Source organism: Manduca sexta, chromosome 2 (assembly GCF_014839805.1).
Source record: "Manduca sexta isolate Smith_Timp_Sample1 chromosome 2, JHU_Msex_v1.0, whole genome shotgun sequence".
In the NCBI taxonomy this organism is placed as follows: domain Eukaryota; kingdom Metazoa; phylum Arthropoda; class Insecta; order Lepidoptera; family Sphingidae; genus Manduca; species Manduca sexta.
In genome coordinates, this window is record NC_051116.1 from 5701570 (window position 1) to 5726124 (window position 24555).

The window sequence follows — 24555 nt, forward strand, 5'->3', positions numbered from 1 at the left end:
TAGCTTTTATCGATCTAGTAATTTAGTGCCTAATCTTCGATATGGACTTCAATTAGGTGATGAAACGATAATTCTTGAATTAGGTTATAGGGCTCTTGTGTAAAAGTAATAGAGACAATTTTGGTAGACCACTGCTTAGGGAGTTTGGTTTAAAGTATATTGAACCTTGTGTACTATTTTTTTATTAAGGAGACTCCACTGCACTTGATGGTAAGTGAATTAGGGATTTTTATTAATAATTTTACAAAACGGTATACATTTTACAAAAGAAATATATTATGCTTGTGTTAATTAGTAAGGGGTGTCGAAGGGGGGAGGGGTGAGGTTCGGCTATTAGATACATAGCTCACCCCCAGTAGAGTAGGATTCAGATACTGTGGACTGACAAGAGATTATCCCTAGCTAGACGATACAATTATCCAAACATTACAAGTATCCTAGGTCAGTATTAATCTTTGTTGCCGACACAAGCATTCTAGCTCGGCCCAAATTGTGTGTGAGTTTTCTAACACGATACGCCCCTAATTGAATCCCCAGAGATGGTTGATTTCAGGAAATCTGTTAGGTTTAAAAACATTCAAATCATTTATATGTTTAAAGTATGTTGCACCGACATAAAAGTGAGCGATTAACATCAAAAACATGAAAGAAATATCTACAACTGAAATTCTTATTAAAAATGCAGCTAATTTCGCTTATACGCCCTACTTCATTCGTTTAAAAACATATCCCATTTTACACGTGTTCTAGGCTATTGTATACAAAAACAGCGCATTATTAAAATGCATGTCACCGTCCTAGATCTTAATTAAAATACCAAACGGAATGCTAACAACTCTTGCGGTATTAAATATTTTAACAAAGCCTACTAGCGTTGCTTTTAGTTTTAGTTTTCCTCTTTAGGAATATCAAAGGTTTTTGGAATGGGAGCGTATTCTATGCATTTTTGTCTAGTGAATGTGGCGAATTGGTATTTCGCTTGACTATTTCTTTCTGTAACAGTTGTATGATTTCTTATGTTAAAATAAAACTATTTTACGGATTTTTTTATATTTTATACGGAGTTTATTATATTATAGTTTTCTCCCGTTTAGAGACTGCAGTTTTCATAAGTAAATATTAAATGTAGATAGATATTGTAACTGACTTTTCGGATGACCAACACCTCAGTCGCCAGAGACCAAGAAAGCAATGCAGTCTTCGAAACGTCGGGAGAAAATTATAAAAAAAAACCGCGATAAAACCTTAGAATATTTTTTTATTACTTTGAATTACGAGACGAGCTTGCCTTGCCCGATGGTGAGCCATACGACCGCCCATAAACACTAGAAATACCATCCAACACTACAAATTACAAGGTGTTGTTTGGTATTCCACTGCGCTCGCCATCCTGAGAAATAAAACGTTAAGTATGTTCAGTAGTTACAACAGTAATACAGTAGTAGTATTTCAAATTGCTTACATCATTTTCATAACGACTGCAGAGCGAACCGTGCATTTTTGGAAATCAAAGATATCTACAGTGAAATTTGTCAGCTTGCTAAAGTGTCTAGCTTCTAGTTATTCATAAAAAATATTTCCATGACACGTGATACTCGATACATTGCTAAAACAAGGACAGCAAAATATTTCCCGCGGGCCGGTAACCAATACGCTCTGTACAAAGCTGTCACGTTTTTCTGAGAGCATTTTTTTGAAAATTGCAAACTTGGTTAATTTTGTTTTGAACCAGGAAAAAAGAGGTAACTAATTCGTGGATTTGTGTTTTTTTATTTATGAGGCTAATATCGAGCACTCATTCAATGTAGATGAAACTGTTTTATGACTTGTTTCTGCTCGCGGCTTCGTCCGCAAAACGGCTATTCCAATTCGGCTGTTTTTGGATTTTTTTTTCTTTTTTTGACGAGACGAGTCTGCCGTTCGCCTGATGGTAAGCGATTCTAACCCTCATAAACAACAAAAACACCATCCAACACCTTGAATTACAAAGCACTGCTTAGCACTCCAATGCGCTCGCTATCCTAAGACACGAGATGTTGTCTTATTATGTCCAGTAGTTACACTGGCTACAATGTCTTTCAAACTGGAACACAACAGCGACTACTCACTGCTGCTTGGCTTGCTTAATATAAAAAAAAACTTTATGTTTCAATTAATTGTTTATAATGGTTTAATAGTTTACTAGTGGTAGGTCCGTCATATGTGAGAATCTTTCTGCCGCCAAGCAACAGTGTGTAGTCACTGTGGTGTTCCGGTATAAGGACATTATAACCCGTGTAACTACTAGACATATTAAGACTTAACATCTCATATCTCATAAGCACAGTGGAATACTAAACAATACTTTGTAATTCAAAGTGTTGCTGTTTATGGGCGGTCGTATAGCTTATCATCAGGAGAACGGCAAGCTCGTCCCGTCACTCAAAGCAATAAAAAAAAGCTCAAAGGCGTGCTATAGAAACAACATTTCATTAGTTTTATTAATTATTAATTGGTCACTACTAGGCGCAATTAACCACATCACAAGTTTATTAATTATTTATTGGTTATCACTAGACGCCATCAACCACATCACAACTAAACAAAAAAACCCGGCAACCCCAATATCTATGCTCGATTTAACAGAAAACGGGAACGACCCCATAAGACTGATACATTATTGGAATCGCGAAATCAGAGTTAATCATGATGCCGGAGAATTCACTAAGCTCCGGGCCCATTTGGGATCTTTATCTTGATTGGACATCTGGCTTGAGCCGTTTTTAAATATTGCCTCTCGATTCAAGGGTTTTGTGGAAGGCCAGGTTTTATTAGTTTGAAGACGATCTTTCTGTAATATTACTTCTAATAAAGTGGGCTTCCGAATAGTAAAACCTTGTTTTTAATTACTTACGCTTTTTTTCATAGTTAGCCACAGACATACATCACGCATTTATCCCTGAAGGGGGGTGTAGAGACACAACTGGGGCACTCAGTAACCACTCAAAAGTAGATGCGAAATGCGAAGTTCATAAATAATTAGAGAAGTATATAGCAATACTACAGTGAATAGATCACCAGTGCCGGCCAGCTGCAAAAAGTGACACTCGATAGTGCATCGTCCCTTGTACGGCGAGCGAGACATGTGAAGCAGCGGTAATGAACATCCGAAAAAAATTAAAACTAAAGAAATACAAGACGACTATATACTTGCTGATAATGGGATATATTTTATATCCGCCTGGATAGCGACCACTGTACACAAGGTGTTAAAACCCGCTATAGTGACTCACGTAAGTGTGTCGCTTTCCGAGATCAGCTTGTGTAAATCCAGTTCCAACAGGCCGGCGTATTTGTGTCGACTGTCGAGGGATAATCATCTCTCAGTCGACATTCTATTGGATCAGTAGGGTCACTACCTTGCAGGTATAAAAAAATCAAAAAAATAATTATTCGACATTACCAGAACGGCTTCTTGGAAGCGGTATTCATTTAGCAACTTCTCATAACTATGTTGCATGGAAATGTTTACGACATACCTTTATCAAATCGGAGAATCCTATGTCGACCAATAAAAGGCCAAATTCGATGAAGCCATTTCAGAGATAGTAAGCTGTTTAATTTGAAACAATCTAACGTTCTAAGTTGAATGCACTTACCAGCGTTATGCTTCGTCCAATTTTATTAATAAACTATGCAAGAAATGTACTTTATGTGCGAGCAATTGAAATTCTTTGACACATCACGAGATCCATCGCATGTACTGGAGTGCGGTGCAGTGCCATCAAGAACTTTGATTAACAAAGTTCTGCTAACAGAGAAGGTTTGAGAAGGCAAAATGTTCGTATATCGACCAATGTTCCAAACGTGTCTAAAAGTTATCTCTTAAACAAATAAAAATAATTTTAACAAAAAATTAAACCGCCTTCAAAAACCACTCAAAACCAAACAGGTATATAATGGATACCAATTTTGGAGTCGGTACCTAATTAATATGACTGAACAGATGTCATAATGATTTCTTAACAAGAGTTGCGAGTGCCTATAGCGCTCACACAAAACTCCGGTGTGTTATTTTAAGCTGGCCATTTCCAGGCTAACAAAAGTAAGGTCAATTAAAAAAAAAACTTATGTTTACGCGAATGAATGAAGGCTGCAGAAAGAGAGAATTAGAAGAGAAAATTATATTATAAAAAAAACGCGTTAATATCTCAAAAATAGTCATATTTCAATGAACAGAAATCAAACATCTATTTTATGCATATACAGTCAAAGGGAAGTTGAAGTATTCCGTATAAGGGAGCGAATCCGTGTTTTTGCAATTACAGGCGTTCTAACTGAAGAACAGCTTTCATCGTGGCATAGGTTAAAGAGTAAAACATCCCTCATAAGTAAAACAGTACATTGATAAGGAAACGCTATGTGAATATCGCTATTTTTCCAGATATGATAGTTTACTTAGGAACCATCGAAATCTATCTATCCATCATGTCGTTTCCTCAATGCTGAGGATCGTGACCACAGTAGGCTGAGTCTATAGAGTCAACAAGCGCCCTCCATCTGGTTCTATCATCGGCGGCGTGAATTGCATCGTGCATCATGAACCATCGAAATATTCGACTATTAATCCTACATTAAGTGTCCAGTATTGTCCTGTGTAATTAGCACACGCTCCACTCCAACAATAGTTTCAAACGACATATTTTATGCAGCATCGAAAGTTTTCTCATTCAAACTCCGCTATTGTAGAACATTTTCAACTACATTTTTCCGTGTTTCTGCAAATCGTTTTAATTGCGTCAAGGGAAATTATAGTTATTGAGTTATAAATAGAATATATATTTGACGTTAAAAAAAGCGACGCTAGACTAGTTGGGTGTGGAATGGACTGCCGAGATGAGTGTTCACAGGTTCAAATTGTAGATATGTATGGGTATCATAGTGTATATAACATTTATTCATGTGAAGACAAAATTATAGTAATTAAGTGTTAAATACTAACTTTGTAAGTTTGCAGAAATAGCGAACGGATGTTAATAGTATTTGACATATGGAAAGACCATTACGATGTCCTTACACTAAAAATTATTTCATTTTTAATTTAATTATTTTTGCCACTTTTTTCCTTCCCATGTTGTAATGGGAAGAAGAAGAATATTGCCCTATGCTGCGATTCCAAACTGATACTGAATATAAATTAATATCGCTAACCGGGGTACGAACTCGAGACTTCAGCAACGCAGTCCCCATGCTGCACCAAAATAAATATTCCATATTCTAGGAAACGCTTTTACCTCGTAAGTTCATGATAGTTGTTGAATTCTTAAAGAAGATTTAGGTTTATCTAGTATTTACTCTTAGATTTTAGCGTCCCTAGGCGACCTAAGACGGTAAGTAAGATATAAGCATGCCTTTAAAAGCTGTAAAAATGTATTGAGCTTTTAGCAACTGAGTATTGATTCAAAGTGTTCTTTACTTTTGTATTTTTCTATTTGATAAATACATTGTAGGAGATTAGAGTTTGTGCTCTATGTGGCGATTCGCCTCTTCTGCTATGATTTATTGGGTTCTTTTCCGGGTTAGGTCAATGATTCAGAGTTTTGAACTTCTTTGACCCATCTGCAAATGAACTGGTGGACTGGGGTCCAATAGAATGTCGCTTCAAGAGAGATGATTACCCCTCGGCAGTCGACACAATTATGCCGGCCTGTTGGAACTGGATATACACAGGCTGATCTCGGAACGCGACACTTACGTAGGCCACTATGGAAGGTTTTAACACCTTCTTAACCACCGGCAAAGTAGTATTATCTTTTCCGATTCTAAAAAAATATACATAGTTATGCTAAATCTAGTGTGTTAAACTATAAGGGTACACAGCTTAGGAGCAGAAATAGACATTATAATTACAACACAGCCGATATTTTCCTACAGTTACCTACAGTTCCTACAGTTGTTTCATAACAAAAAAAAAACAAATGATTAAAATCATCGGTTGCGTGCGCAAGCTTGCAATTTACATCGAAATGTGTCGACAATGAAGACAGGATAATTTCAACATGTAACGTACAGACGAACCGAGAAATTGTGGATTGTTATGGTCGGTTTCCAATTTTGGTAACATTTTCCATTGGGATTTAATGATTCGAAATGCAATGGTAATGTGCGCGTTGCGGTGTTTATTTCATTTATTATAGCATGAAGTGACTAACGCTTGATAGTAAGCGTGATATTTTCCAGAGTATTAATAGAGGGCTATCTCATGACATTCAATCATGCCTACTAAGATGTTTCTTCATGCTACGGTGGAAGGACCCAGGATTATAGGAACACGCGCCCAGGCAGTTGTTTAGGAGTTTTAAAGAATGACATACATACATACATACATAACATCACGCATTTTATCCCCGAAGGGGTATGCAGAGGCGCAACTAGGGCACCCACTTTTCGCCAAGTATGTTCCGTCCCATGATGTGATAGGGGGCGAGCCTATCGCCATATCGGGCACAAATTCCAGACTCCGGGCTGATACTGAGCAGAAAAACCCAAATATCACTTTGCCCGACCCGGGATTCGAACCCAGGACCTCAGAGCGCTATTGTACCGGACGTGCAATACAACTACGCCACCGAGGCAGTCAAAAGAATGACAGAATGTTATAATATGCAAACGTAGTTTGTTAACAAAAAAAATCTCTAAATTTACTCTAAATCATATTTTTTATAGTTTCCTCGAGTGCTATTTTTAGGATTTTATTATTCATTTACAAATACTATTTAGATTATTTTTTAACCTATCCGCGCACTAATTATACGTATTGAGATTTGAACACAAGTAAAGACTCGCACATTTCTTATAAGAACTGTAATTAACATCAAAGCTAACATGACACACAGACCCTTTCGATTCCATATCCTAGTTTTTATCGAATCAAAATCCTCTCGACTGTACCATTAAAAAGAAGTGATAATGAGACCCAAACGATGTGTCGAAATTCGCCCCTAGCCATGCAGATAATAATAGTAATTAAATACCCTTCGAATATGTTCCACATACTGCGGACTTGAGATTGTCTTGAGACGTATACGATATATTTTTTTTTATTGTAATATTATTTGTATCTCATCAATAACTTTGCTTCACATTTGCCAAATTATACCAGCTTGGCGGACTGGCTTTTTCATGATAATAGCACCATATAGGTGCTTTTATCGAAAGTTAGAAGGGGTGAATTTTGGATTTGATCAGTTATTTTTGTGTCAGGCTGAACATTGTTAAGTTTACTGGAATATTTGTCTACACAATACCATTTCTACAGGGTCATTTGCTGCTAGGTTTTGATGCTGGATTCGTCTTCATGAAACACTTTGATTTAAGATACTCACCGGGTTAACATATTTTTTATTGCCTTAGTAGGCAGAGGAGCTAGCGGTGCTCCTGATGGTTAGCTCCGCCCATGGGCTAAAGCAATGCCAAGCCTTTGCCTACCGGTTGCTGAGCACTCGTTTTAAGCCTCGTTTAAAGGAAAAGTGATAGCGTTCAGGAAACACCGATGAGGGACTCCATTCAAAAATTACCGACATGTAGTCTTTATTTTAATCCAGGATTGGTAGCATGCCAAATTTATACAAATACATTACCTCATTGGTTCTTAAAGTGGTCCAGTGGGCCCCCCAGGGGTCTACGGGAGACTGGACAGAGGTCTACGTTGGCGTGACCAAAAAATCGGGGTTCACAATTCGTCAGCGGGGGTCCACGAAAATTTATCTGGTTTGATAAAGTACTAAAATGTGGGCTTGACTTCACCTACCAATATGGGCAGATAATAGAGGTCGCGAGAGGCATGGTGATCCCAATATAACTGTCCAGACGCCCCCCGCAATGGTTTGGCGATAAATATAAATGTCTCTGCGAATCAAAAAAAAAGTCCACGAAAGACAGCAAATTTTGCAAATGAGAACAAAAAAGTTTGGGAACCTCTGCATTAACTTATAACATCCAAACATCTTCACAAACTTTCGCATTAGCAATAAGTGATATTACCTATTATCCTCGAGACAATAGTACAAAACTAAGTGAACGATCGCACAAATTCAATCACTTATGAATATTTACATACGAACTATAGCTATTCACGAACTCGGGTACTCAATAAACGTATTTCAAACAGACTTATTCGATACTCTAGAAAAATTAAACGTGTCAAGTGTAAGCCGGACTCTTGAAGTGGAGTTCCGTAATGTGGTAAAGAATTCTTTCATCATTTTTAATGATTTTTTATGATCACGCCAATGTTAGACAATGTAATAAAAGTACTAATTGTTTTTTTGTTGCGGTTTTTGTATTATGATTTTCTCTTGAAGTTTCGAAGACTATAAAGCCTTCATGGTCACGACGGACTGAAGTGTTAGTCGTCCGAAAAGTCAAAGTTACAAGCAGCAGTGTGTAGTCACTGTTGTGGTCAGTTTTGAAGCACATTGTAGCTAGTGTAACTACTGGACGTAATAAGACTTAACATCTCATATCTCAAGATGGCGAGCGCAGTGGAATACCAAACAATACTTTCTAACTCAAAGTGTAGGATGGTGTTTCTACTGTTAATGGGCGATCCTTAACCATCAGGCGAACGGCAAGCTCGTTTCGTCGTGCCAAGCAATAAAAAAAAAGAATAGATAGAAAACATATGCTAATAATGTCTACAGCTAGGCGGATCCCTAAAACCTAATCAGCTTAAGAGCACAATTTATCTGGTGGCAATCACTTAGGAATCAAAAAGCACCAATCATAGCTCAGATGTTTTTTTCTTCTCAGAAATTGTGCTTAGTCGGGGAAAACTTTTGTAGAAAAAACAAGGACTGTAAGCTAATTCTGATACGTTTAGGTTAGGGTTGGCGCGTTTAGAATATTTTTATATATTTAATATTTTAGATTGGAACTAAGGAATAATGTTCACACAACATCACGCATTTATGCCTGAAGGGGTATGCAGAGGCGTAACCAGGAGATCTAGTTTTCGCCAAGTGTTCCGTCCCATGATGTGATGGGGGCGAGCCTACGGCCATATCGGGCACAAATTCCATACTCTGGGCTGATAGTGAGCAGTAAACCCAAATATCACTTTGCTCGACTCGGGATTCGAACCCAGGACCTCAGAGCGCGTCCATACCGCGCATGCAGTACAACTACGCCACCGAGGCACTCATCTATTAGTATAAATTTAAAACTACACTGTTTCGTTCACTCTCAGGTGTGTCTAAAATCAGCTACTTTACCACTGTAACAACTTTCACAACCGGCTACCGAACTAAATTTACATACATCATTCATTTTCTCAATAAAATCTATCATAATAACCCTAACAGCGGAACTAGACGTTGACAAATCATGTCAATTAAAACCAGGAAATGTTACACACCGTCGCAAATAGACTGATTTCCAAACTTCTATTTAAAACAAATTGCCATATTAACTGTTAGTTGTGCTGCGACTTTTCTAAGAGTTCAAATCCCATACAACACACACATCACGCATTTATCCCCGAAGGGGTATGCAGAGGCGCAACCAAGGCACCCACTTTTCGCCAAGTGTGTTCCGTTCCACGATAGGGGGCGAGCGTATTTCCATATCGGACACAAATTCCAGACTCCGGGCTTATACTGAGTAGAAAAACCCTAATATCACTTTGCTCGACCCGGGATTCGAACCCGGACCTCAGAGCGCTGTCGTACCGCGCATGCAGTACAACTACGCCACCGATGCAGTCGAATCAGTTCGAATCGCGGTATTGAATTTTTCTGCTTAGCAAACCGTCTCGTATGCGTCGAAGTCCACCCGTTTTCGTTGATATTTTTTTATAATGGCACGACATTATCCCACTGCACCTAATGGTAAGTGGAGTAGAGTCCAGTAGAATGTCAACTGACGAGAGATGATTGCCCTCTCAAACCAGTCAAAAAAAAAAAAAAAAAAAAAAAACAAAAAAAAAAAAAAAAAAAAGTGTTATGCAACTTTGCCTACCCCTTTAAAAAGCGTGATACACAGAAATAGCCAGTAATGTTATTAAATAAGGAATACATTCGCATTAATGATGCCCGACGACACAAATTAATGTGAAAAATAATCGAAATAAAATCTTTAATCAATCATTTCAAAATAATGGATTCGTTAATTTAATATTTCATTTATACACTTCGCACTTTTCATTTTAAATAATATCACTTGATCACGTGGTGAATTCACCTTTATTCCAATGTCTGTAAAGTAAAAAATACATTATCGTCAGTCAGAGTATCTGTTTGTTACTTTTGACAGGAGAGGAGAAAGTGTAAAAGTAGTCAAAAAAGATTTTCGCGAAAAAAGTTTTAATGTTACGAAATGAAGGTTGACAGATTTCGATATCTTATCAAAGACCTTTTTATACTGAAGAATAATAGATATTTAACCGTCATAAAAAAGGAGGTTCTGTATTCGACCGGTATTCTTGTATGTTCGTAATTTTCTCAAAAACTACTAATCCGATTTGGATGCGATTTTCGGTGTTTAAATCAATATTTATCAGGGTAGGTTTTAGTATATAATATATTAGAATGTGATGGAGATCTTGAGGGATAAATAATGGAACTCTTCAATAAGTCATCAAATGAACTGCGATCGACGATCTATGTATTTAGAATTCCAAAAAAATAATAGTATAACTTTAGGCAAGTAAAAATTAGTTTCCATTTTTGACGCCTATATCATAGAGAATCAAACATTTTATTTATCGACTGTATCGCTAGTTTACGTCTCTGTTTTTTATCTACAACGGCTTATGATAAGCCGATGAGGCCGGCATTAGTGTTGATTGGTATTGTTTCTGGCGAAGGATCGTCCCTCATCAAACGATACTTTCGACGCTTCCCAAGAAATGGAGTAATAAAGTATATAATGAAATATCGTTATAAAAATTCATTTAAAACTTATACTTAACAAATGCTATTCAAAAGTCAATTTAATACTTTTTCTCTAAGTTAACGACTGCCTCGGTGGCGTAGTTGTATTGCATGCCCGGTACAATAGCGCTCTGAGGTCCTGGGTTCGAATCCCGGGTCGGGCAAAGTGATATTTGGGTTTTTCTGCTCAGTATCAGCCCGGAGTCTGGAATTTGTGCCCGATATGGCGATAGGCTCGCCCCCTATCACATCATAGGACGGAACATACTTGGCGAAAAGTGGGTGCCCTAGTTGCGCCTCTGCATACCCCTTCGGGAATAAATGCGTGATGTTATGTTATTATGTAACAAACTTTATATATTATATTTTCTTCTTTTGAATGACGAGACGAGCTTGCCGCTTGCCTGATTGTAAGCGATACGACCGCCCATAAACAGCAAAAACACCATCCAACACCTTGAATTACAAGGTTTTATTCAGTATTCCACTGCGCTTTCTAAGCTCAGTAAATATGATTTAGCTTTGATTGTATTACTACGATAGTGTTATAAGTATTTCACAGTCTTCAGTCTCATTCTCTCACTCACTTTACTGAGATTTTTAAATATTTGCTATTCTTTTTTTTCATACAAACCTTACAATAACGAACACATAAAACATTTATGCAATTTGGTGCAGCCCTTTGGAAGTTATGCGCGTACAAACATTTCGGTGATTTATTTTTACATATATAGATAGATTTTTAACACGTAAGTATTTTCTCCTGTGCCGTATCAACGCCTGAGGCCGCGTTTACGTGCCTTCCGTATTTTGTCAAGGTTTATTAAAAAACTCGGTAATTTCCCAACGCGTATAATTTGACTAGCATTGTAATTACGTGCCGACTCGAATGCGGTTCGAATTCCTTTTTATAAGATAATTGGATGGGATGTTTCCAATTTGGTAATTGCATAATAATTCTTGTTGGTGCGAAAGTTTTTTTTAATTTTGTCCTTTCACACGGAGAAATTATGACTACAGGCTAACACTCAAAAAACATACAGTATTACGCCTTTTTAGGGATAGGCAGAAGTGTATCAAACCCACATTTCCTAGAGGGGAAGAACTACATATCAAATAGCAGAACATCGCCCCCCTTCAAAATGTTAAAATCATAAACAAGATATTTCGTTAAAAACATTTCTTCAGTTATGTTGTATACTATGCATAGATAATTTCATCCACGAAGACCCAGCCCCACTACTTCCCTCCATCACGGCACTCCGCAATACCCCTGCTAAAATAGTGGAGCGCGTCTTCGTGGATGAAATTGACTACTAAATCCGTGTTCTTGAACAGAAAATTCCAATACTAACCGAACTAAGAATTGAACCCAAAACCTCAACACTATCGTACTAGGAACTAAGCCAATAGAAGTCCGGCATCGATATATATGTACTACGCACTAGATTTGGCGATCCGAACATTCACTGTGTTCAACTGAAATGATCTGCAATCCATTCAAACTGACTTTAGTATGGTGTCAATATTGACAGCTTGTGGTTGTGTACGGATTGGCGCTCATGATATAAGAACTTGAGTCTAAGTGTAAACCTGAATGAGAATAAAAAATATTTTTCAAATAATGATTTCTTATGTTTACGCGAATGTTATTTAAATTAAACTATTTTACGGATTTTATCGCGGTTTTAACTCGGACTTCAAGACACTGTGAGCTCATTCTGCGTAGATTGGACCACTAACAGCTAAAGTTTTTTAAAAAGTTGTATATTTATAAAATGTAGGTAGATATTGTAACTGACTTTACGGATGAACAACACCTCAGTCCCCTCCGTGATCATGAAGGCTGCAAAGTCTTCGAAACGTCGGGAGAAAAGTAAAATATTAAAACCGCGATAAAACCCGTCAAATAGTTTAATTTAAATATTTTTCAAATAACTAAAATTATTTGTTTTTCAAGTGAATAAATACGTCATAACAGCGACGTTTTGGTCGCTATTTTAGTTCAGATTTTGAACAAATAGTTTATATGGACGTTCGTGTCTATAGAATATACGTCAATGGAGACCGGCATATTAATAATAACGGGTCACAACTCATAAGTGAGGGAGTATCAATATTTGGCGATATTTTTACTTGTACATAACGGTCTAAGAGGTAAGGGTTTTGCTAAGAGGGTACTTCCTACCCACTGGAGGGTGCGGGTTCAATGTACTTGACCCGGTTGAGGCCTTATGTCGTTACATTAAGGGTTGTGGGTTATATTACATACATATATAATAATGCTTGTAATGGTTCTATATCTAAAACGGTGACTGATATAATATATCCTAAATAAACATATACCTCCTTGTTTCTTGACGTTTTTTTTTATCTAAGGACGGAGCATTGCCGTGATAACAAGTCTGTTTCTGAGCTTCGTTTATCTGACAGCTTGCTCTTTGTTCATTTTTGTTTATTTGACAGCCAATTAGATTCAAGTTGTATCTCAATATTAGCCAATCACAACGGCCCTATGTCTACGCACTGCGAAGGCTGCCATGCCGTCAGCACTGAGAAACAGACTTGTTATCACAATGCTCCGTCCTTAGATAAAAACGTCTATGAATAAGGGGGATAGTCTACTGTTCACCTTCGTAAAATATATTGTGAGATGTTCACGTCAAAATAATACCCAACTTACTAACCTAAATTACCCAAATTGAAACTAGGAACTTTTTCAGCTTTGTCTAAATAATATGAAAATAGAAAGAAAAACATGCTTTTTATTATATTTATATTTTATTTTTTTCAGGTACACTTCACACTTGACCCTTCGACGCTCTTCGACCGTAACGCGCTTTCCACTTTGGGGTCGTTGGTTCAAATTCGGGGATGGGGTGGTTCGTTGTGAATGTGAGATTATTTCAAGAAACAGATCCTATAGTACAGGGTAAGTAGTATTTTAATAATTCTCGATATTATATAGATAATAAGGTGATGAGATAAAAGTAGTTTATAATATGTTATCCAGAAGTCAGAACATGGTCTATCCGTTTATCAAATTTCATTTAAATACTTCAGCGGTTAATGCGTTTACTTCTAACAAACATACAAAACATTTTCACTAACATACTAATTTATGATGTTAGTGAGGAATAATTTGATGATTTTATTTGACGCTTCAAACAAATCCTCAATCAACTTCGCGTAAAGGCTAAACTATCAACGATCTGTTGCCAAAGACCACAAAGTGATCTTAACTTGTAATATATTGTATTAAAACCCGCCATAGCTCACGTAAGTGTGTCGCGTTCTGGAATCAGCTTGTATATATCCGGTTCGATCAGGCCGGCATAATTGTATCGACTGTCGAGTGGTAATCATCTCTCGTCCGTCAACATTCTATTTGACCTGATGGTAAGTATACCGTCCAGATTGAGTGATGACAGACGACAAATTTATGCCTGAATATTCACAGGCTTATCAGAAGGGTGAAAGTCACCCAGAGGGCAATGTAGAGGGCTATACTCGGAGATTCCTTGCGGGATCGAATCAGAAATGAGGTGATCCGCGGGAGAACCAAAGTAACCGACATAGCCCTCAGAGTTGCGAAACTAAAGTGGCAGTGGGTAGACACATAGCTCGTAGAACTGATGGCCGTTGGGGCGGAAAAGTTCTGGAGTGACAACCACGAACCGGGAGACGTAGCGCAGGCAGGCCCCCCACGAGATGGACCGACGATCTGGTGAGGATCGCCGGAGTCCGATGGATGAGGGCGGCCCAGAACCGATCCCCGTGGCGCTCAATGGGGGAGGCCTATGTCCAGCAGTGGACGATGCCCGGCTGAAATGATGATGATAATGATGATTCACAGGCTGATTTAGGTTAGGAAAGCGATACACTTACATAGGCCACTATGGCGTTGCAATTTGTGTATGGACACCATCCAGGCCGATAAATATACTACGAACAGCAAAAAAGTAAATCTAATAGTAAACAACTTCTTTTTCAGTATAATTCTAAACATTTTTGCATCTAATATTCTCTACGTGTGAATTTCCACTTTCCCCAACTAACATACAATTTTAGTATGCAAATATATGAATATAGCGATTCTGAATTCGAGTATTCACGTACGAAGGCAACGCTTTCAGAGAATTTAAAATATATTTTGCGCTTTTGCTGACCTTGGCTTTGAAAACTATTTTGTTTTAATACCTTTGCTATTTATGATCTAACTGCCTCGGTGGCTTGGTTGTAATGTGTACGCGGTACGAGTACGACTACCGCGCTGAGGTTCTAGGTTCGAATCTCGATTTGGGTTTTTCCATCCTAAAACTTACTCAGTCGCAGCTCGGAGTCAGGAAGTTGGCGGTGATACCCCCGTGCCTCGGCAAGCACGTAAAGCCGTTGGTCTTGCGCCTGATCTCTCTCCGGTCATTTCTGATTGCCGTCACACCGGGCTATAAGAGTGAAGGAACAGAGAGTGCACCCGTGTACTGCGCACACAATCTAGAACAACCACGCTCATTTATGCTGGCACTAACCTGGAGTTTGTTGATCAAAATTTTCATTTCATTATCACCATTATCATAATCACCATAAGGTTCAAATCATTTCATTATCCAATCTTTATCTTTCGTAAGTTTTATATCGGACGTAACTGCCTGATTTTATAAAAGACCTAAAAACCCAAAGAACCCAAGGGTCCGTAATATCCGACCGTTGAACGACACATTGAGAAATGGAGTTATAATTCCTTTTTGTACATTTTACTTATAAAACATATTTTATGAGTCGCGTCCTGTTTTTGTGGCGCAAGTTGTGATGGCAAGCGATTTGCGTAGGAAATGTTTAATAAGCCTTATTGCTTTATTCTACTGTTGACTGTGGTTTTAGTTAGTAAACTCTTGAAGGAAGAGAAAAAGAGAAAGCAATAGAGAAATACCCGTATCTATCTATATATATACATATTATAAAACAAAGTCTCTAAAAACTGTCTGTATGTGATCGATTTTCTAAAAGTCTTCTGAACGGATTTTTGTACGGTTTTAACTAAAAGATAGTCCAACATATTATAAAACAAAGTCTCCAAAAGCTGTCTATATGTGATCGATTTTCTCAAAATATGCTAATCGGATTTTTGTACGGTTTTAACTTAAAGATAGTGCAATTCTTGAGGAAGGTTTACGTTAATAGTACATTACGGTTTTATCCAAATTAACTGAAATATAACGATTACTGTTGAAGAGGTCGCGTGGGTAGGGTTTGACGTGGGAAAAAGTTTGTGACAAACTGATTTCCACGCGAGCGAAGCCGCGGGCACAGCTAGCAGGTTATGTTAAAGATTGATCAGTGCTCCAAGCTTTGCCGCGCAGTGTTATATGCTGTTGATCTTGGCTAACAGGAGATGCAGCGGCGGGTGTGAGATCGGGGTCTCTTTTTTATTCAGACACGACCAAATGATGAGTGCAAAGGGTACTGAGACATTCCCCTAACACCCACCACTACAACTCCTGTAAACCAGGATCAGCAGTGGCATTTTATGACACTGAGCAGTAAAGTTCGGCGAGTCTCAGGGAAAACTATCTGCGGTGGCTCGTAATTGGCTTATGTATTGTATTTCGTCCTATATTTGTTTGTTTTGATAGCTGTAAGCCACCCAAGGTCCCAAACATAATAAAATAAAATAAAACTAATTTTCAAGGGGCCAGTAGAAATTTTATTATCTTGTTTGGGACTGGCTTTTTTATATTTACATGATCACACGAAGTTAAATTTTATAGTTTTACATTACCTGACCGACTGCATCTAATATATCAGTCAAATACAACGTTGACGGACAAGAGATGATTACCCCTGGCTAGTCGACACAATTATGCCGACCTGTTTCAAAAGAATATATACAGGCTGTTCCCAAAATCGACATATTAACGTTGGCTGCTATGGCGAGTTTATTTTCTTAAACTCCGCTAGGTTCCGACGATTCGTTTTACACTAATAATAATAAAATAATTTATTTAATTCTCCACAGTCTGAACAATTATGAAAGCATATATCAAAATATACTTATTACACAATATCTCTGGAGTCTGGTGCCTGATCTAAGATTAATAAAGGATTGCAAAGCAAATTATTATATGGTACTTATTATAGCAAATTATTATACTTTAATGCAGCTCTGCTCGTTCTACCTTTCATCGACGACTCAGTGACATAATAAATTACTAACTTCACTGTCATCTCTCTTAACTTAGTCTCGCTAGCAGCGAAATTGACAAAATTGGATGTCATGTACCTTTTTAAATCGCAAGAGAAAAATAACCGTCTCTTTAATAATATTTCGAGCTCATTCCATTCGTGTGGACCTTTAGAATTTACTAAAGAATTTCTAAAGCCGTTTAGTTTTTGCTGTATATTTTGTATTTTCCTTTATCTTTAGTGGAATTTAGTTTAACTCGTTTATTCTGTGGGTAAACGAAAATGAACTACAGTAATCTATTATCATTGTAAAATAGGGATACATTTTGAATGAAGTGTAGTAATATAGGTTCAAAATTCCAAACTTAAATGATCTGTGAAACCGACAACTAGTTTTAAGCATTTTTCACGAAATTTTCTTAATTTTTCCGTCGACCCTTCGATACCTGATGGTCGATGGAGTGGGGTCCAATAGAATGTTGACTGACGAGAGATGATTATCCCTCGGCAGTCTCCACAATTATGCCGGCCTGTTGGAACCGGATATACCCAGGCTGATCTCGAAACGCGACACACTTACGTGGGCCACTATGGCGGGTTTTAACACTTTGTGTACGGTAGTCGCTATCCGCGCAACGGCCGTTTTTTAAATTATGCTAACTTACAGTCGTTTTCAATAAACGATTCCAATCTCAATCTTCAATTCGATTCCGAGAATGAACCAATCAAAATAACTCATTTGTAAGCACTAAGCATGTCAAAAAAATCATTGTTCTGATTATTCTATTTTTGAAAAAGATCGGAAAAAACAACTAGGATTATTTATTGAAAATTACGGTTAGCAATCATTAACTATAAAAATTCAGTATATATAAACATCACTCAAAACTAAAATACCAAGCCTAAATGTCAAGGTTAAAAATTAATAATTCAATAAATTTGAACATCCTGTATAAACCGATATTCCCCAAATACCGAATGAATCGTGAATAAATGCCTCAATCAATCATTCACGATTGAAATGAATTATCGATACGCCATCACTATTGTGTTTAATGTGCCTTACACTGTTAGGGATTGGCGAGATATTGACGGGATTACCGGATTCCGGGATAATGAATCGTTTCCCGTCCGTTCCTGATGCTGGCGTCTGTATTTAAAAAGATAATGTTTTAGGGACCATTTCGTTCTAATAAACGAAAATATTTCGTATATGTTAAATAATATGAGCCCTGTATTATATACTGTCCCACTGTTGGGCACGGGCCTCCTCTATCACGGAGAGGGATTAGGTCTTAGTCCACCACGCTGGTCTAGTGCGGATTGGTAGACTCCTAAAGAGAATTTCACAGGTATGCAGGTTTCCTCACGATGTTTTTCCTTCACCGTTAAAGCAAGCGATAATTCACAATATGTTTGTGTATGTTATTTACAATGTTTTGATGTACAGTGATATTTTTATTGTAGCGCCAATGCGATGTCTATTTCTGCTACGATGCAGTCAAGCAGTTGTATTACTAATTGAAAAACAGAGGCTTTAGAGGGAGGCGACACGGACAACCGCCGGGGCCTCGCGTTTACAGGAGCCGTGCGCGCTGCCTTGAAGGCCACCGTTTCTACCGTCTTACCGACGAAACGTTAAAACCGGGAAACTTTTTTCTCCCTCTAAAGCCTTGCGTTGTTTTATTCCTTTCTCCTGGGTCCTCGTGTTGGTTAAGCCACTGTTGAATGATATGGTCAGTGCAGTACTAGCTGGTGAGATATGGTAGCTGGGTATCAGGATAATGACCGTAGTTTACTGCCAGGGAGCATAACTTGATTTCATTGTTGACGGCCTTGGTGGCGTGTACTGCGTGTGCGATACGGCAGTGCTCTGAGGTCTTGGTTCGAATTCTGATTCAGGCTATATATTTGGGTATTCCTGCTTAGTCATTGTAATGTCCTTTGGAGCGTAAAGAAACACAGCTAATAGTTGTTAGCATGGTTTATTTCCCACTGACGTATCCAATGTCATTCTTACAACCTCTGCCCATAGTGCCATAATATTCCGCATAGTTTGCATACACTACAGTCATCAGCCCGGGATTTGAAATTTGGTGCCCGATATAACGATAGACTCCCATCATATCGGGTACATATTCCAGACTCTGGGCGTGATAGGGGGCATAGGCTCGCCTATTATGGGAAGTCCGCTGGGGTAGGTACCACCGACATGTCTATTTATGTCGCCAAGCAGCAGAGTGTAGTCACCGTTGTTCTTCGGTTTGATATCGTAGACAGTGTAACTACTGGACATAATTATACTTAATATCTCACGTCTCAAGATAGCAAACGCAGTGGAATACCAAACAATACTTTGTAATTCTTGAATTCAACATCTAGAAGAAGAACTAGAAACACCATCCAACACCTTGGTGTTGGATGGTGTTTCTAGTGTTTATGGGCGGTCGTATCACTTACCATCAGACGAACGGCAAACTCGTCTCGTCATTCATAGCAATATAAAAAAAAACTTATGTTTTATATAGGAATACTCACTATGATATCTAGTGAATTAGGTCATCTTTTCATATACAAAAACTAATACAAAATACATGGAGCATTAATTCCGACCTGATATTTTTTATATTAGTGTATAATCAAATACATTAATAAAACATGAGAACAAAGTAACTTCGACCATTCCAAAGTTTGGCCAGTAATTGTAATAGCAAAGGTTTTGTTGAAGTTGGTCCAATTCGACGTTGTTATGCAAAATGAAACTTACTTATGACAGTTTCGAGGTAACTAGACTTTCAAGAACTCTTTTGAATGCCAAGGAGAAATATTTTACATTTTAATACATAATGCTTGCCTTTTTGGCACATATACGGAATATTTAAAGCTATTGTGTACTTAATTTGTTATTTTCAATTGCAGCTTGGTTCTCTCCTGTATAACGGCGTCCCATAATATTTTAAATAAACCCACCTCTATTAACACATAAACACAGAATTCCAAACCATCGCATACCCAACTCATATTTTCCATTTGCGGCTTAGTTCCTTTTGGCATAAACACATCCAATTTATTTCACGCTTCGGCGGAAGCTCTTTTATCATTCCGCTTTGTTGGACTACCTGTTTCTTCAGGCTCGTAAAGCACTGGACGGTTGGTAGCGCTCTGGATTTATAGAAGAGGAAATGGGTCACTTGTGAAATAACCAGAGTTAGTGCCAGAGGGTTTATTTGTATTGCTAAGTTTAAGGGCTAGGAGTACCTAGTAAATGATTGAGGAGATAGTACCAGTTAATGGGTAATTAATCTTTAGGGTCTCAAGTATTTTCGAGTCGAGTGTTTGAAGGTCTTTGGTAAGAATGTTTTGTGGGATCGTAGGTGACCGCAGTGCCACAGAATTTGTAACTTTGGGTTAGAACGAGGATTGGCTGCAAACAAACTAACGAATAATTTGCAGGATTTAAACAGATATTTAAATAATAAAAGCATCAGCATACTTCTATATATAACTATTCATTAAGGCCTCTTTCGGGTAAAGGACATTTCCAATCTCTCCCAGGTTTGTCGATTCCTCGCTTTGTGCATCCAGCTAGGTCCAGTCCCTTCTTTGTTCCATCAGTCCAGTGCGCGCACGTCCGGCCCTTTCCTCTCTTCTACTACTTTCCTCTCCTTCATGCCCAGTTGTGACCCTTCTTGACGCATCTTTTATCTGCAAGACGTGCCACGGCCTTTTCAATTTTAAAACAAATTTTATAAAAGACTAGCTAATCCGACACACGTTGTCCCGTCTTAACTATGAATTTGCTGCGCGCATTCTGTCAATCGCTCACAGTTATTTCAAACAGTTGACAGTTATACAAAATCTATATTTTCGTTAAGTTTTCTTAAACTTTCCAATTTTCCGCGCAACTTTTTGAATTTTTTCTTTCATAAGGACCTTCTGCTGACAATAACAAACACAAAAAAAAATAGTTAAATCGGTCCAGCCGTTCACTCGTGATGGCGTGACTAAGGGAAATATTGATTCATTTTCATATATATAGATAGATTTCGAATTATTTAATATTAAACGTACCAGCGATACAAAGACTGCTTGTAATATAACCTATTCCCCATACTCGCATTGCCCACGGACTTTCGTGTCAAATAGAAACAGCCACCGCTTGCCAAAATTCATGCGACGCATTCATACATAAATTTGAATGAATTTTGAGTTGGCTTGACCCTACCATTTTCATCTACCCTGCCGTCGCCAGGGTAGGTGAAAATTAATGTGTTACTGCTTCACCAAAAACTAGCTCTTGCGTTTCAGTTAGTGAGCATAGAACATTAATTTTTTTTTATATATGTAGCCTTTATCCACACTTTTCTAAAAATGTTGCAGAAAGGATTTGGCTGAATTTTTTCGTTTGTATGTAGTCTACCTCACTTAGAGGACTGGCACAAATTGCTTTAAAATCACTCAAAGTTCAGCCAGTTCTGCGATTTTTATTATACACAGGAACATCAACGGTTTACACATACAATTAATATTATTTCAGTTTTCTTAGTATAGTATTGTTCTTATGTGCTTACCAAATAAAAATGTGCAAACATTCACAAATACACTCATTATTCTGTCCCAATAGTTTCAAGCATCGCCAACTATATATTGTTCAATTTGTTGTAGATTCTGGTTGTTGCACCGCCAGCATAAAAGGTTTTCCGGGATTATAGTCCCGCTATATATTTTCCCAGGTTAGAATTAGCCTACGTCCTTCCCAGGGTCTCAAACTATCCATACCAAATTTCTTCGATATCGCTTCAGAGGTTCAGTCATGAAAGCATTACCGAGCGGTAATCATCTCTTATCAGTTTAGCGGGACTGCATTTACTATCAGTTGTAGTGAAGTCACTGCCTTGATTGTATAGAAAATAAGGTCAAATATATATACTATGTCCATAGTAATAAGGCAGTCCAAAACTATCTTTCGCTTTAACGAAAACATTACCAGCATCTGCTGTGGAATCATATTAGCAATGTTTTGCGTTAGCTTCCAACTACGAGCAAAAAGTTCATGTTGCAGCGTTAAAACTTACATTTACTCTAAGCTAGTCTAAGGCACCGCGCAAACGTCAACCTTTATACCAGAAATACGTTTTAATGAAATTACTTACGGTATTTTCAACACCAAGTTAGGGACTTTAAAAAAATCGCATTTTCTTACGTTGAAGGCGGGAAACCTACCAACGATACCTCTAGTTTTGTGGTTGTTTATAATTAACTAGCGACCCGCCCCGGCTTCGCACGGGAGCAATGCCGACTATTTAATGGATGTTATTATTATACATATAAACCTTCCTCTTGAATCACTCTATCTATTAAAAAAATCCGCATCAAAATCTGTTGCGTAGTTTTAAAGATTTAAGCACACATAGGGACAGAGAAAGCGACTATGTTTTGTACTATGTAGTGATTAAGTATTGTAAATTAATTCACTGCAAACTGATGTCATTATATTTTTCCTTATATATTGTAAAACAGCCCTGTTTCCTCTCACCCGCGCCTGTCTGTTCCAACGCGATAAACTCAAAACTACCGAAGAGGTTTCGATGAAATTTGGCATGGATTAAGTTTGATGGTAGGAAAGGTTATAGGCTACTTTTTTATCTCGAAAAAACTCTTTCACGCGGGCGTAACCGCGAGCAATATCTATAAATATAATAATACTACCAGCGTATTATATACTGTCCCCTGGTTACCAAAAGTCGCCTCTACTGAGAAGGTTTAATAAACAAAAGTCATAGCTTAAGTAAAAGTAACAGTAATTGTGACTGTTACTATCCAATGGATGTAAAACAAACTAAGGTATACCAAAAAAATTTAAACAAGCCTTGACATGAAGAATTTGATTATATCCAAGAGCATGTTATGTAAGTTATTTAAATATTTTGTAAATTTTTGGTCACAATGTGGACGATACGCTTATTAAATTCTTGTTAGGCCCTCTGGAATTTAAGTTCACATACACACATATCATCACGCATTCATCCCCGAAGGGGTATGCATAGGCGCAACCGGACACCCACTTTTGGCCAAATGTGTTTCGTCCCATGATGTGATAGGGGGCGAGCCTATCACTATATCGCTCAAATTCCCGACTCCGGGCTGATTCTGAGCAAAAAGACCCAAATATAACTTTGCCCGGCCGGGATTCGAACCCAGGATCTCAGAGCGTTGTCGTACCGCAGTACAACTACGCCACCGAGGCAGGAATTTAAGTTCAGTGATCTGGACGTCGTTTGAGGTACCCTACATTACGCTGATTTGTTGAAAATATTGAACAAGTCAATGATTAATATAAAGGTTTAGATACGTCATACTCATGGCACGCTAAAATGGAGCTTATTAGCACAATCGGAGTTAGTATTGATTAACATCGATTGTAGTTTGCCGTATAAGGAATGTTCCCTAAAATTCTACATGATACTAACGTAAATGATGACAATCTCTTCAAGTCATTATAATGATTTTCCAAAGTGTGTCGCTAGGGAATATTGGCTGGGCCCCTTATATACAGCATATATGAAGCCCGCTGATAGCCGAGAAAAGTAACTTAAATTGGCATAGATACAGTTTTATGTAATTAAGTATAAAAATTGTATGACAGAAGCAAGTCCAGTATTTGCAAGTTATTATTAGTTGAGTCGCGGTCCAGTCAACATTGGAAGCTAATGATCTCAGACATGCTCAACGTTTATGCATTTACCTTCTCATTTATAATCTTATAGAGATGTAAGGCAGTAAGATATTTGGAGGAGGGCAGTAAAGAGAAAACCTTTTTTGAATATTCCTCAAAATAAACGTACGTAATAAAATAGTTTTTACGAAATATTGTCACATCTGTTTCTTTTTTATTTATCTTAGTACATTCATTCTATATCATTCTATAGAAATCTATATATATAAAAGAAAGTGGTATTAGTTACACTATTTATAACTCTAGAACGGATGAACCGATTTAGCTGAAAATTGGTGGAGAGGTAGCTTAGAACCAGGAGACGGACATAGGATTTTTTTTTTACGTGACGTAAGACGTGGTATAAGAAAGCAAAATTTGGTATGGAGATAGTATAAGACCCTGGGAAGGTTATGAGCTACTATCCCGGGAAAATATATAGTGAACTTTTATCCCGAAAACTCCTTCACGCGGGCGAAGCCGCGAGCAAAAGCTAGTAATTAATAAAACAAAATACATATGTCACAAAAATATCGTAATCTCCAACCATAACTGTACAAAAAATTAAAGTTCAAATTTCGAATGAAATAAATCCAACAATAATTATTTTAAATTTACACGGCGTAATCCTACTACTATTACTCTAAGAGAATTCATTGCAATGGTTCGTCGAAACATCACACTTTTATTAAAAAATACACTCACGAACAATATCATATTCGCACTAAACTACAAAATGCGAATGTA

The 24555-nt window shown here is 37.7% G+C and overlaps 1 protein-coding gene across 1 annotated transcript in view; it reads left to right on the forward strand.

The window, feature by feature from the left end:
- Positions 1-24555, forward strand: part of LOC115456334 (nephrin) — a 476278-nt gene that overhangs the window by 61602 nt on the left and 390121 nt on the right. The window lies entirely within an intron of this gene.